Genomic DNA, 10649 nt, shown 5'->3' on the forward strand with positions numbered 1-10649 from the left:
TTGGAAAAATCTTGAAAATAGTCTTTGAATATTATTTCAAATCCTTCTTTTTTTTTTAAACCTATGTTTCTATGTCAGTGGTGCTCAAACCTTTTTCATGTGAAGGACCCCCAAAATGATTTGTATTTGGCCACGGACCCCCATCTCAAAATATCTAGTTCCAGGGACCCCCCCAGAAGCTAAATTTGAGTTACAAATGTTCGCTTAAAAAGATTTGCACACATTTTCACAACTTTTCAAAAATAGCAGATCTACAAGCTCGCAGCGCGGCACTCTGTGTATAAAATAATTAAGGCCCCTTGGGCCCTAGTAACTCAGTCCCACTTCCCCCCCCCCTTGTGACGCCCCTGCCCGTAGACTCTGGTACAAGTTATCCCTGGGAAAGGGACAGCGCTTTACTCTGTAAAGAGCAGTGGTGGAAAAAGGACTAAAATGTTTTACTTAAGTAAAAGTATCAATACTGCAATGTAGAAATATGTTACAGGTAAAAGTCCGGGGTTCAAAATGTACTTGAGTAAAAGTACAAAAGTATTGCCGTCTGTCTGTCAGTCCGTCAAACAGTCCCTCCGTCTGTCCGTCCCTTCACGTCACACTTTTGGCCCTACTCTTATCTCCGGCACCGTTGCCCCTATCCATGCCAAACTTTGCACACGCTCTCCTTGGCTGGCAAACCACAACCTCCGCCCCCCTGATTTCTCATATGCCCCTCTTCTAGCGCCACCAGGAGGTTGCTTTTTGCAGACACCATTAATATGTATACATGTGAACTGGCGGTCGCTTATCTCCCGATTAGGGAGTCTTACTGGTATTGAAATGTAATTAAAGTACCAAAAGTAGAAACTTCTCATTATGCAGAATGTTCCGTTTCACAAGTTTTCAAGTGTATAAAATGTTTTCAAATCTTTTGAAAATAGCAGCTCTATTGAATAAAGGCTGTCCTCTTCCAGAAAAAGCATAGATTCAGAGAAAATGGGCTTCAAAGTTGGCCATCTGCATTGGATTACATTGAATAAATCGGCGGAATATGCACTCATCGATCGCGGTAAACAGCGGCGGCCCTCGGACCACCTACAGCGTCAATAATCAGCTCACGGTAAGGACCAAAGCAAGCCGACGCTAGCCGTCAAAATGAGCCGAACTAGTTCGGGATCGGCACTCCGGATTGCGTCGCTATCCGACAAAAAGCCGAACCAGTTCGGCCATTTGGCACTTTAAGGGTTAAGATATGTTTTTGGGCTTTTCTGCCTTTATTGATAGGACAGTTCTGTAGACTGGACAAGAAATGGGGAGAGAGATGACACGCAGCAAAGGTAGTCGGGATCGGGAATCGAACCAGCGACGTGCTGTCAGGCTACACTGATCATTATGTGGTATTGTGCATGGACGCCTCATACTTAGTTACTTTAGACCACTGGCATGGAGAACAGGGGCGTCAATTGGGTATGGCAGGGGTATGCAGCTGCCATACCCTGGGTCCAGGGGGGAGAATAAAAGTTACTTTTAAATATAAATCCATGAATGTCTCTTTGTCTATCTGTGCTGGTTATTATGTTGTTAAATTACAGTAAAATAACTACAAATGCAAAATTTTACAAAATGGTCACTTTAACAAGGTATTATAATTATATTCTCCACACTTTTATTCTCCCCATCTTGACAAGATGGTATATTCCCAGGTTCCGCAGGTCAGCTGCACAGGTGCAATTCATTATTGTTAATTGTGGCACGTTTACTAACATGCCAAGTTTAGCTCTTGAACAACCGTTCCAGGCTGCCATATCCAGCCCAAGAAACCGTAGAAACGTTGGGGAAAATAGAATGTACTTCTTAAAATAAATGTATCATGCCTGTTGCTAAGGTATGGCAACATGACTGGTGTCTTGCACGCGCACAAAGGCGCGCGTGCAAGACACCAGTCATGTTGCCATACCTTAGCCTTTTTTGCCACTGTCCTCATACTTAGATACTTTAGACCACTGGTATGGAGACCCAGAGAGAGAGAGAGAGATATGCGGTATGGATGCTGCTGGAAGCTGATCCCCTGTAAACATAGCCGGCAGAATACCTGGCCCAGCGTCTCTGCCAAAACACGTACACATCTAAGAAACCCAGCGCTGTCAAGTGTCTACAAAGACAACTCTATCACTGTGACTGTGAAGAGAGCATTACACCACCACTGCTTGACGCACACAAACGCGGTTGATGCACGAAGACATATTTAGCTCGAAAATCAATCTATCCCACCTTTCAAGTGCCTATCATTTATATACAGCCCCCCCCCCCCCCTCCCCACGCACACACACTCACACTATATCTCTCTATCCCTTTGCTTCTCTCAATTATTCCACACACGTGGCCTTTAACCCATTTAGACCTGGAATGCATTATTACGCATTATTTTATGCTTTAAAAATAAAAAAATAATATTATTATTATTTTTATTTTTTGTGTGCACTTCATAGGCATGTTAGATAAAGGTCTTTAGATTGTGTGTAGAATGTTTCATGCAAATTGCTAAAAAAAAATCCTAGAATAAAAACGGGTTTAAGCGTTTCACAAACTTCTCAAAATGATATAGCGCCCCCCTTTGGCCAATTGGGGTAAGATTGATTTTAGTGATATTTGGACTAACCCTCTACATCTTTGCCAAATGCCATGAACATGTTACTATTAAAAAAATAGCAGATATACAAGCTCACAGCGCGGCACCGAGTGCTAATGGGACAGCAGCTGAGAAAACACGGGCCACTATGGTCCTATGGATGTGCTTTAGGACACCGCAGACCTATATGGTCTCATATTCAACAACAGCAGCTCATCTATCTATAAATGCGAGAAGTCTCTGCGTGCGTGTCTGTCTCTCTGTCTGTCTGTGTGTATGTAATCCGCGTATCTCGAGAACCGTTCGTCCCACGGGCTTCGGCACACGCGTTCCCCGCCGCGGCGCGGAGTGCAGTGCCGGGCCTCGACCCGACCCGACTCGCGGTTAACCGGCGCAAAACGTTCGGAATCTCCTTATGCGGAGGTGATTGTTGACATTAGGCTGTTCCGGAGGAAATCAGCTCCACATCTTAGTTTTCCGGAACCGGCACTGTGTCTGCAGAGATCTCCATATATGGGTATAAGTGGACACAGGCAAACAGACAGATAACTCCATATATGGGCATAAATGGACACAGGCAAACAGATGGTCAAAACGGGTCCTACAGATATCTCCATGTATGGGCATAAATGGACCCAGGCAAACAGATGGTCAAAACGGATCCTATGACAACAGGTATAATGGGGTTTGCATTAAAGGGCGGGACATTCATTCCCTATTTACATCGTTCCCGAGCTTCTAGTTAATCTAATTGGTGGTCTCATTCAGTGGTGGAAAAAGTACTTCACTTAAAGTAAAAGTATCAATGCTGCCATGTAGAAATACTCTGTTACAAGTACAAGTCCGGAATTCAAAATGGACTTGACTAAAGGCACAAAAGTATTGACATCAAAAATGTCCTTAAAGTACCAAAAGGCAGAAAGTACTCATTACGCAGAATGTCCCATTTCAAGTTTTCAAATGTATACACATCATTAGAAAATTGCCGATGTACAAGCTCACAATGAGTCGCGATGCGACGGATTGTGAGATTGTAGATCAGCTATTTTCAAATGGACGAAATGTACCATTGTTCCCAATTGAGCTTGGCACATTTCCTTGGGCAAGCTGCCCAGATCACACTGTAGTGGCAAAATATAATATGCATGTGTATACAGAATATAGAATAGGTTCAGTTCATGACACATTAGAAATGGTGCTGCAGCAGCAACGGAAAATTGCCTTATATGTCCTTTCCGTATCATAGGTCAATTTGAGTTCTTCACAAAATGAGACACACATGTTTTTCAGTAAAGGTTCATTAAACATCTTATCTCTTTCTCACAGAATAAGACAAAAGAGACACTGTAATAGCTAGTCTGCCTATGCCTACGTTCCTGACACCCCCACACGGCCGGCCCTGTCTCAAGGCCGCATGTCATAGCATAATTATTGAATATAGTGGTTGGTACTGGTGAGAACCAGCTCTGATCCCACAGACATCTGTCAACGGTACCTGATACGGAAGGTGAGTCCTTTCCGCATCCAGAAAGTTCCATATTGAGAGAATCGTATATTAGGACTGCTCATTCCGCATTGAACTGTCTTTGCCATTTTGTGCTCTGACCCTGTTCATGAACAGATGTGATTAAATCTTTTCTGTCTTTGATGCTTAACTTGTTTCTGAGTTCATCTATTCTTTGAACAAAGTGTTGTCTCGTCCTTTGTGAATTTTTCCACCACAACACATGTCACACGTGTTTGCTTATTTTTTCACTCTCAAAAAGCGCCTGCAATGTAGTGCATTTGAAACTACATTGCAGTGCACATCATGGGGTGATCACTGCTTGCCTCCTGTGAATCGTTTTATTTATTTTCTGTTTTTATCCCGTTGCGGAGTGAGGTCAGCAGACAAAGTGACGTGAGTGACATGAAAATACCTGGGTGAAATGTGCCAATCTCAACAGGAAACAACGGTATATAGGGCTGAAGTGGTTGATGTATGTTTTGTAATAATAATCTAAATCTACAAAGTAACAAGTAACTTAACTTTTGCCTCTGAGATGTAGTGGAGCAGAAGTAAAAGTATTGGCAGTGCGACGTGGCAGCCTGAACCTCTAGTTCTTTAAAACCTGGGTGTAAAAGCACTCAAAAGCTTGCGCGATTGTTCGTATGTGTTCCGTTGTTCGAGTGAATAATGTCGCTGTATGTTTTTACCTGTGTCTGTGTGCGTGTGTGTGTGCAGTGTGTGACACCGTGGCAGGGGTCTCTGGCGATGTCTGAAACAGAAATCAGTGGTGATAGAATGCAGCGCGCTGGGAACAGACTCTAAGTACTGCTCCAAATGACTTCATAGTTCATAGACGGCCCGAATAATACAAACACGGGCACAAATCAGCCACCACATGGCACACAAACTCGACCAAATGAGGTCTGTACCCACTTTTCTCTTCAGAGAGAATGCCTATGACTGCATCCAAACTTTGCATGCGTGTGCAAATAGAGGCTACTGTGTGTGTGTGTGTGTGTGTGTGTGTGTGTGTGTGTGTGTGTGTGTGTGTGTGTGTGTGTGTGTGTGTGTGTGTGTGTGTGTGTGTGTGTGCCAGCCAGTGGTGTAAAGTAACCAAGTACATTTACTTAAGTACTCTACTTAAAGCCATACTGTGTAAGATGCCCAACTAGTGGTCATTAGCCCTATAGCAAACCGCGGTCGCGTCCGCGTCTTTCGGACGTTTTTCGTACCTTCAGACCCCCGCGTCTGCCTCCACCTCGCTGAGATCTATCTTTTAAGGGGTCCCTTGTTCCTGTGCGTTCAGTAATTCCAGAGATACGGACTCCTTCACCCTGCCTGGTAGGCGAAATTACCTAGAGAAGGGATGGTACAAACGGGCGACAACAAATATGGCTGCCATAGCGACCCCACTTCAAGATGCGCTGTGATTGGCCGGCAGTTGTATAACCCTCGCTGTGATTGGCCGGTAGTGTGATGACGCAATTTTGGCGCGAGATCCGGTCCACGGCAAGGATCTCAGTTTACATACAGAGAAGGCTTTACAGGCTGAAATTCACGGCGCGGATCTTCTAAAACTTTTGTGATTTAATAGTTAGGAGAATTTTAAGATTTGTTTTATAAAAAAAGTTACATAGTACAACTTTAAGTACACTTTTGAGGTATTTCTACTTTACTTGAGTATTTCCAATGTCCAATACTTTTACTTCTACTCCACTACTTCTGGGATCTAAATGTTGTACTTGTACTCCACTACATTTATTTGAAAACTATAGTTACAAGTTACTTTTCTGATATACATTATAACATTTTAAAACATTCATAAATCACTTTAGCCCTATTTTATACCTTGGCTATTTGAAAATAGCCGATCTACAAACTCACAACTTGTAGATCTGCTATTTTCAAACATTTTGTACTTTTAATTTTAGTACTTTAAGTACATTTTGATGCCAATACTTTTGTACTTTTACTCAGGTACATTTTGAATTTTGGACTGAATTTTGGAAAGGGTTACTGTCACTTTAAGAATCATCTTAAAAAAACAAGTTCATATTTTTATGATGTCATTGTGGGGATGTGCAATTATAAGCCAATCAAATTAATTGTCTGTATAGCCCGACTGTATGACTACTTACTGTACTGGTCAGCTGTTGTTGGGCAGATTACACTGAGACAGTTTCAGACTGTTTGAGGATCCACACGGGAGAGAGACCACATGACCTACTGTATCATACTATTATACTTTCGGGGCTGACAGCGGACCTTTAAGTAGAAAATGTGAGTACTTTTTTCCACCACTGGTGTGTGCGCGCGTGTGCGTGTGCACGTGCACACACCTTTGCAGTTTCTAGTGAATTACCTGTCCCGGTCATATCCACTTTCATTACGGCCTGACATTCACAGATTGTGTGTGTGTGTGTGTGTGTGTGTGTGTGTGTGTGTGTGTGTGTGTGTGTGTGTGTGTGTGTGTGTGTGTGTGTGTGTGCCTAAGTCCTGAATGTCACAACATAATGAGAATGGATATGACAGTGACAGGGCCATCAACGAACAGAGCGCATGCTGTCTCCCTCTCTTCCCGTGACACGTGGCACGAACACGCGCACAGCACGCACACACACAACCCTGCACGCACGGACGCACACATACGCGGTTAACACACTCACACAATTCCGTTGCGTCCGCGGCAGCAGCGCCGCCACCACCAAGACAATGACCAAACTCCATTTACCAAGCTTCATTCCCTCATTCCGACACACAGTAATTACTTTTAAATTGCAAAACTGAGGAACACTAACAAACGGATGTGGCAATTTAGGTCTGCCTCGGGCTAGACAGCTTGTTTTCAAATGGAAATGAAGGTATTTTGCTATTGTCCGCTGCAATATCACTGTGTTATAGTTTGAGACTTTTCCGCAGGCCTGATACAAGCAGGGGAACACTAGCCACGTTTTACAGGAATATTTTGTGACTGCCAAGAGTGAGGATCGTTCTAGCTTAAAGGAGAGGTTCGTTCATGATAGATTTCTTACCTATTAGTTGTCTCTTCCCAGAAGGTTACAAGTGGTCGAGGTCTTGTTTTGATCTCCAAAAGCATTGTTGTTATTTTCGGCCAAACCGGAAAACCAATTTCCATCTCGGCCATTCCAACGGCGGCTTGTGGGCAGAAACAAAATCCGACTATTTAAACATGTCCAAATAACAAATTGTCGCTTCCCCCAGTCTCTCCATGCTCCCAGTACTGTGTGAATGTCAACAAAGCTAACGTGATTACGTCACAGTCACAGAGCTGGCGTAACTGTGAGTGCCGTTTCCACTGTTCCCTGCTACCCCTAGGGGGCGTTGTTTCACGGATAATACTGGATAGATAAACAGCGCATCTTGTCGTTTTCTTCATTCACACCAGGATTTACTGCTGTTTCAACATCTTTTTCACTGTCTCTATGTTTCTATCGAGTCTTGATTAGGAAAACTTTTTTTTTTTAAATCATGAAGGACTGCAAATGTTGCCAGAACAAACGCACAACTGCAACCTGCAAGTGTAAAAGCTTCCATTCTATCATGGGAAATATAGGGTACGCCTGGACAGACAAGATGGTTCTCCCTCATCGGAGTCCTCAGCTCATCCACATTCCTGCTACTATTTTCACTCCTTACTCCCATAGAAATGCAAATGTAGGCAGCCCATTGAATATAGGAAAATCAACGCCCATGATTCTATTCATAAAAATACACTGTTTCTCCATGAAACAAAAGACAGGTTGTCCACATTCCTTTTCAGAAGATTTTCGCACCTTTGTGTTAGGCTAACCCCCCCCAATAACACCTTTTCTATCAGGACATAAAAAAAAGCTTCTGGTTCTATACAGCTAAACCGAACTAACGACAATAGTAACGACGATTTGAGTGGTTAAAAAAAACTGTGTCTGAAAAAAACACATCAACACGAATCTAACATAGACTGATGACCGTGCTGTCAAACAAGCAGTGTTGTACCCGAACGCGTTCAATGAATGAACGATCATTCATGAACACGTTCATATTTTGGGCGAACGTGAACTGAACGTTCTTTGTTTGCGCTTGATGAACGATATGGTCGAACGTGTTCATTCTGACGCCAGTGAACGGCGTTCGTCGGCGTTCATCGGCCGTTCATGCGCCAGTCCGCACCTCCGCGGTCGTCTGTCCTCTCGTCTCTTTTTCATTCACATGCTCCAATAGCACGCACTGCACGCAGCTCCTCGCGAACGTTGATAGCGGTGCTGCAGCTGGGTGCTTCATCACATGAAGAACTGTGAATCTCCTCCTCGTTACGTCTCGCAGTCACAACGCGTTGCATCCACGAGACAACGTGAGCCTGTAGATCAGCTATTTTAACCAACGCGGAAACATGCTGTGCGCAAGGTTTAGAAACTTCTGCCTTCAGCCCTTCACAATAAGGGTGCAGGAAGAATGGGCACTGGGCACCTAAATATTGTGTGCACCTCAATGTTAAGCTGGATGAAATTATTGCTGTGTGTGGTTCTATATGGGCTGTGTCAATAACTTTGACAAATAATAGCTTGCAGCAACGTCTAAACATTTTTTTATTTGTTTTATTTTTATAGCCAAAAGTATAACAATATTATGGTTAAAAAAAGAACTAAAAAGAACTAAGTTAGTTCATTTTGGGGAACCATGAACTTTAGTTCAAAATGTAGAATTATGAACTATGAAATGAACTAGTTCATTTTAGAAGTTTTGAACTTGAACTTGAACTAGTTCATTTTGAAAGTGAACTTTCCCAACAGTGCAAACAAGTTTATGAATCTATCTATGAAATCTGTATCAAGACATTTATAAAATATGTAGAGGGGGTCCCTGCTTCATCTCCAACTCAGCTAAGGGGTCCTTGGCCTGAAACGTGGAAGGCCCCTCATGTAGACAAACGCGTATGGTTTGCGCCGTCGATGACCACACGCACATGCACAAACGCACACGCACACACACACACACACACACACACACACACACACACACACACACACACACACACACAGTATGCAAAGATCTGCACGACAGCGAACACAGGTGCATGCAGTACATAAACACGTTTGAAGTAAATGAGAATGCACGGCAAAGTCCAGAGTGTTTATTAAAAAAGTGGATCCGTAATGTCAGGGTTCAGAGTTGAATCAACAGTCTGGGTTTAGGGTTTCAGAAAGGGAAGCAGACCCCCCCCCCCCCCACACACACACACACACACACACACACACTATACAATATATCGTCGTTGTCGGGTGGAAACCTCATATCTCCAAGTCTCAAATTTGTACGTTCTTTCGCAAAGCAAGGCCCTGCTTCATCGTACAAGGCCGTCGCACAAAGGTAGTGAAAACAGCAGATCTACAAGCACACAACGCCTCGCGGTGCGAGGCGTTGTGTGCTTGTAGATCGGCTGTTTTCACTAGTTTAAATCATTTTTAAAATGAAGAATGCAAAAGAACGGTTTTGGACATACAAGGTTTTCACCCGACAACGACGACATATACAGGTGTAATTCTCTCCGAATCAGACAGAGCCTGTCATTTGTCCCCGTCAGTGGTGCTCTACACGAGGTGTACGGGGCACGGTACGCCCGTGGAGCTCGGGGGGACGTTGGCCCCCCCCCTTATTCTGGCGTGATGCTAAATGTCACATTGCTGATGGGGGTCACTGATGCGGGGGGGGGGTCCTGTCTAAATGTGTCCGCGTGCAACGCCAACGTGCCCAGACAGACACCGACCGGCAAGACTTTATTTGACATGACGTCTGTTATGTTACTTTAGAGACGGGAAATGATGGATGTTTTGAGGAGCTGCTGTTTTTTTTTTTTGGGGGGGGGGTGGGGGGGGGCGCTTGAAGCATGAGACTTTACGAGACTTTACTGTGTCCTACTTTGAAATGTGTCTTAGCAAAAAGGGGGTGCAGTCAGAGAGACGTGACAGCATTGATTCCATCACAAGTCAGCAGGAGAGACAGAGAAAGAGTGAGGGAGAAAGGGGAGAAATGTGTGTGTGCGCGCCCGCACGCATTAGAGATGGGTCGACAATCGTTATCATCGTTTATCGTGATAACAAACGCTCACGATAATCGTATCGTGAAGACTTTAATTTATCGTGAAATTGTCCTCCGCTATGCACAGCTGGGATCAATTCACCTTTTATTTGCCGAGCTGCATTTCCGGTACCGTTTAAACCCTCTATAATTGGTAAAAACAGATCTGGAAATAACGTACTCGACTCTCCACCAAATCTCTTTGCCAAGAAATAACTTTTAGGCTTTGTAGGCTTGTAGGCAATTTTTTTTGGCAAGTGTTTCGCCCCAGGATAATGGAAGTTGGGGATATTTCTTTGGTCACAATAATCGTGACATGGAATGTTCATATTGTCCCATCCCTAGTGTGTGTGTGTGTGTGTGTGTGTGTGTGTGTGTGTGTGTGTGTGTGTGTGTGTGTGTGTGTGTGTGTGTGTGTGTGTGAGAGAGAGAGAGAGAGAGAGGTCAAGAAAGGGCAAGAGTACAGTACCTCCATAGTCTGAG

At 43.8% G+C, this 10649-nt stretch overlaps 1 protein-coding gene across 1 annotated transcript in view; it reads right to left on the reverse strand.

Moving 5' to 3' along the window:
* celf2 (cugbp, Elav-like family member 2) overlaps positions 1–10649 on the reverse strand; it is a 130843-nt gene that overhangs the window by 53951 nt on the left and 66243 nt on the right. The gene's annotated exons all lie outside the window — the stretch shown is intronic.

Source organism: Nannobrachium achirus (assembly GCF_963921795.1).
Source record: "Nannobrachium achirus genome assembly, chromosome: 23".
Taxonomy (NCBI): domain Eukaryota; kingdom Metazoa; phylum Chordata; class Actinopteri; order Myctophiformes; family Myctophidae; genus Nannobrachium; species Nannobrachium achirus.